At 35.7% G+C, this 5,654-nt stretch overlaps 1 pseudogene; it reads right to left on the bottom strand.

Moving 5' to 3' along the window:
- Nucleotides 1-1,158: 1,158 nt before the first annotated feature.
- Nucleotides 1,159-4,512, bottom strand: LOC126767459 (uncharacterized; annotated as a pseudogene).
- Between the last annotated feature and the right edge of the window lie 1,142 nt (nt 4,513-5,654).

The raw sequence follows: 5,654 nt of genomic DNA, 5'->3' as shown, positions 1-5,654 counted from the left end.
CAAGGCGTGGCGGTGGAAGGGCAGCGCCCTCGGAAAAGTATGCTCAAGCTGCAAAGCAAAATAGTGGCCAAATCACGCCGCAGGACCCCCCAAAAAGGCTTAGGGGCAGCAACACTAGGGGGGGCCCGGAGGCCAACCTTCCTAATCGGCACCCCACCGGTTGGAGGAGGGGCGGCGTAGATATGCGGATGCTGTCAAAGGCTGATAATAAAACTAAAACGAGTCTGTCATTAACGCTTATCATGCTGCCCCCTACAAGTGACCACAGACAGACGAAACTGTCCCTAGTGGTCAAGGAAACTAGCAGACCTCCGGAAAAAAGTACACAGCCTATTCAACAAAGCGAAACGTACGGGGGTTTGGGAAGAATATAGGAGCTATCTCACTTTATACAGTAAGGATATTAGGTCTGCAAAGCAGGCTAGCTTCAGGAGATTTTGCGAGAATGCCACCTCAACACCAGGGCTGCATAAAGCTCTGGCCAGAGGTACAAACGACGCAGTAGTAGCAATCAAAGGAGGAGATGGGACATATACGACCAGCGTAGAGGACAGAGCGACGCAGCTTCTTCGCACATATGGAATGTCAGCAATGCTCGTTATTTTCTTGAGAAAAAGTACCTCGATGGTGAACGAAACACTTGGCTTTGGGTATTATACATACAAACATATATATTACAAAAATTCCCAAAATTTTATATTTGTACAGGAGATGCTGGATATGCCTTAGAACCATGGTTAATGACACCATTCCGTACCCCTCCCTCAGGAAGCCCAGAAGAGAAATATAATAAAATACATGCAAAAGCGAGAAATATCGTTGAAAGAACAATAGGAGTTTTTAAAAATCGATTTAGATGTCTTCTGGGTGCTCGTGAACTTCACTACGAGCCATGGAAGGCATCTCAAATCGTTAATGTTGCGGCAGCGTTACACAACGTTTGCATTCACTTTCGCGTGAATGATGAAAGTGAACCAAATATTTTGACAGAAAGTAATGAAATTCTTTCATCAACTTATAGTGAAGCAGCTTCACAAATCAGAGAAGCTATATGTGCAACACTTACCAGAATATAATATCCTAAATAAATATTAACACAAAATGGTTATAGTTTTAAATAGTATTTATTTAATTAATTTAATTATTTTTTGTCATTGCTTGCAATTTTTTTTCTTCTATTTCTAACATTCGCTGCTTAATCGAATTCTTAGCAGCTATCAAATTCTCCATAGCTATGTTGTGCCTTCTAATTTCTTCCACTTCCGCATTTTTAAATCATTTTGCACTTCCAATGCTCTGCCCACTCGTCGCATACGTACTGAAAGATCATCCAACTTTTCGATGACCTTTTCCTGAAAATCTTTTTGAATTTGAAATTGTTCTTTAATTACATCGGCTGTACAGGTTTCCGGTGGCCTAGTAGTACGTTTAGGCAGTGCTGGACTGCAGGTCACTGATGGCATTGATACGTCAGCTAACGTCTCGTTGCCCACGTCGGCTACAATTGTATTGTCAATGCCACTTGCACTTGTTTGCAATGCCGTTAGTGCTATCACCGCTTCCTCCAATTCGTTGAAATGGTGCTGCCTATATCTGCCGCCACCAGTAGCTGACTGCTCCTTTTTATTTTCAACAAGTTTCCTTCCAGTCAAGCCATACCTAATAAAAATAATTCAAACAAGCTTTTAATTATCCTGTTACAACAATAAAATCTATAACTTTATTATATTACCTTCTTCCAGCTGGAAATATCCTTGATAGGCGGACCAACACTATTTAGTTCTTGGGCCATGTTTTTCCAAAAAGCTGCCACTTCCTCTTTAGGGCACTTTGTAAAACCCTGCGCCATTTCAGGCTTTTGCTGTAACAGCTCAACCATTAGTGCATATTGTTGCTTGGTGGTAATTACTTTGGACCTGCGGAAATATGTTATAGTTTGATTTGAATTAAAAGTTTTAATTGATAATATGTTATAGTTTGAATTCAATTAAAAGTTTTTAAACAAGTTTTAATTGAATTCAAACTATAACATATTTATTTTTAATTTAAAAACTTACATTTTTTTCTTTTTTTAAATTTATTTCTCCGTTACCACAAACCTGTCGTACAAAAATTCCTCTAAACTTAAAAATTTTCCGTTCCGAGTGAATTCAGTGAATGCAACTCTACGAATTTCGAACTTACTTTCGGAACTATTCGAATTGCATGATAGCAGTTTCGTAACTTTCCCGAAAAAACAGTCTACGATGGATTGCGTGATAGGGCTGAAGAAGGCCCTTTAAATGATTCAGGGTACCTAACCGGGAAGAGCATCAGATTATGAAAATATGTACGCAATGTCTTAAAAGATTATGTAAATTCTACATCTGGATCTGATGCATGGAAAAATAATTCAACATTTCTTTGAATTTTTCAATATTTATGTTTATTTATAAAAACAATAATTACTATTTATTTTATGTATACCATGTATATATGTTTTGTATAAAAATAAGTTTGATGTTTCCAAATTTTGTGTTTATTTATTTCATAACTAATCAGAAGATAAGTGAGTATAAAGATATTTATTTTAATTTTTTGCTTTTTTGTAAAATTCCGTACACATATCATCACCAACTGACCGTGGAAACTTATTCAACAACCAATCAAAACTAGCAAGGACTTGTGCATATGGTGAGCTGTTCTTAGCTGCTACCAAATCTTCTTGCTTCTTTAAAATGTTGTTGAACCGATTCCAAGCCCCCGTCATTTTGGCTTCCGCTAAAGTCCGAATACTTGTGGTGGGTGTTGGATTCTGCAAAATACACAAAGAAAAAATAAAACATGCACATTAAATATATACATCCATTTACATGCACATTATATACACTTACATAATCATATTGCGGAACACTTAACACCTCCACATTCGCTCAATTTATGGGGGGGAAAAGGAATCAAAATCTTCAAATGTTGATTAGGAAGTTCTGCTAAAGCAGAACAAAAAAATCATGAAATTTTAAAATAATATTTAATATACTTACGTTCTTTTGTGTGATATATTTGGCAAAAATGCCATTTCTTCAGCAAACTCCCAATCAATCGTGTCTGGAAAAAAAGGCTCCTCCAGCGTTTCTCCATCAGCGCCACCACTTTTGTGTTTCCCGGGCCACTTTGGCGTGATAGCGATATTTCCCCCGTAAGCTAATCCATCGAATTGCTTATGTGGACCCAAGCCTGCTCCAAAGCATTTTTATTCGAGTGCATAACGTTTGTTATGTCCCATATTCGGGGCCACTCCTCCACTTCTTTAATTAGTTGTCGTGTTTCAAACGCTGTGAAATTTTTTTATCCCTTGCCGCTTTGCTACAGATATTATGTCTTCCATTTCAAGGATTAAACGAAATAACATACAAAATTCAAATAAACCCCAACTTACTTCTTCTTCCCACTCAATTTGCGTCAGAAATATATATAAAATTATACAATAAAAGTAGTAAATATACTTACTTAATTTCTTGAGAGCTGGTTGGTGCTACAAGAAAATTTAACACTAGAAAACTTCTTGATAATTTTTTAAGCGTTTTTTTGTAGGAAGTTTTTGCTTTTCTTGAGAGCTGGAAACCCACCTTTAAATAGCTAAGTATTAGTAGTTATAGGTTAAGCTTAGTATCCAACTCTAAGAAATGTAAAAACTTCATATAAAAAAACGCTTAAGAAACGGCCAAGAAACTTTCCAGCGATAAATTTACTTGTGGTAGTATGCAACTCTAAAGAAATCAGTACTAATTTTTAAATTTTTTTTTAATAAAATGGAATATGGCAAACCGGGGTTTGGAAGAAACATGAAATCAACAATTGTTTCTTGAAGGAAATCCAAAGTAATCGTTAAGTTCACCCTAAATTAGTTAAAATCATTATTTGAAGATATTTCATTTTGAAATGTTGTAAAAAACAACCAATCAACAACATTCCAAAAACCGCAATGAAAATATTTATGTTACTATACACATACATACATACATATTAGACACAAAGTTTATTTTCTTTGTTTATTCTCTCTTGCTCTTCTATTGTGGCTCATTCACAGTGCGCAACCAGCTGTCAAATTACTTGAGGAAATAATGTATTTTTTTTTTCTTGAGCAATTACTTGAGAGCTGGATACGAACCTTAAAAAACGACAATTGATTGATATCTATTTAGTATATTCAAAATGGCAAACAAGATGTGTCGATGTACGTATTTTCATTGAAGTGCTAATACCCTCTAAAAAAAGAAATAAAATAAATATTAAATTTTGACATTTTTGCGGATGATGTTATTTTCTGAAGAACTCGGAAACAACAAAAACGATATGTATTCACGAAAAAAAGAGGGACTACCACCAGAAGGGCCAATTTTTGGGTTTTTTCCCTCTCAAAGAAGAGTTATTAATGTGTTAAAAGAAGAAATGTAATTATTGAAAAAACTCACCTGTATTTCTTTGTATGTTTTTCACTTTGCGGAATTTTGGGGTGTATTTTTGTGCCATTTCCTGTGAAATTCATTGTATATGTATATGAGTATTTCGCTTTGTACGCCGGAGGTTGGGGAAAGTGCCCCCCACTTTTCCAGCAGCTCCAACTCATTCTTTAAAGTCCCCCGAAAGCTTTTTTCTGCCAGCTATCTGAAATTAAAACAAAGATAATAATTTTCGTTTAGAAGGCAATGCAAAATAGTAAAATTACTTACTTTTTTTCTTTAATGGTCGCTTTTCATAATAACTTTGTTTACATTTAAAAGTAAAAAGGCTGTCACTGTTCTTATTTTTCATTCACAACAGAATACAGCTGTCAATTATTCAAGGGCCCACGAAAATCCCACAAAACCCCCCAAAATTATGAGAGTTATGTTTGGATTAGCAACGGAGTTAGCTGTGGTAACTCCGAATTAATCCCGAAAAAAGCAGTTAATCCGGTTTAACGCTGCCATCTGTCAGGGCTATTTGGATGAATTTAACGATTACTTTGAACTTCCTTCAAGAAACAATTATTGATTTCATGTTTCTTCGCAAAACCAGGTTTGCCATATTTGCATTTTTTTGAAAAAATGTATTAAAAATTAGTACTAGATTACTTTAGAGCTGAACTAGCACAAGTAAATTTATCGCAGGAAAGTTTCTTGACCGTTTCTTAAGCGTTTTTTACATGAATTTTTTACATTTCTTGAGAGCTGGGTACTAAGCTTTAAATTGTTGAGGTTGTTGAGGAAATTGTTGGTATGTTTCACATAGATTTTATAACTTCCACTTAAATAAAAAAAATTATTTACAGTTTTTTGTCAAGAAAGAAGGAAGAAGGTGTGCAAATTCACAATATCGCGCAATAGTCATTCATAATAAAGATCGAATCAGCTGTTCAAAATCACTATTCCGCAATGGGTGCTCTCATGGCCTTGCATATTTCGGTATAGGATGTTTGCCTTTGTGTTATCGTGCAATTTTTTAAGAGCAAGAGAATCCCCTTTTTTGTTTTTCGTTTGGTCGTTTCTCTGCTCGCTATCTTTGTGCGGCGTACTTTTTGCAAAAGCTACCAGGTGAAAACAACAACAAGGACAACCTAAGGTTTAAATTCAGTAGCTACTTTCCCCCCGATTTAAGGAAACAGGTCTGGAGTCTTTTGAGTTCCATTAACC

The sequence above is a fragment of the Bactrocera neohumeralis genome, unplaced genomic scaffold (genome assembly GCF_024586455.1).
Source record: "Bactrocera neohumeralis isolate Rockhampton unplaced genomic scaffold, APGP_CSIRO_Bneo_wtdbg2-racon-allhic-juicebox.fasta_v2 ctg6764, whole genome shotgun sequence".
NCBI lineage: Eukaryota > Metazoa > Arthropoda > Insecta > Diptera > Tephritidae > Bactrocera > Bactrocera neohumeralis.
The sequence above is the reverse complement of the archived record's forward strand: the minus strand, read 5'-3'. Positions and strand labels throughout refer to the sequence as shown.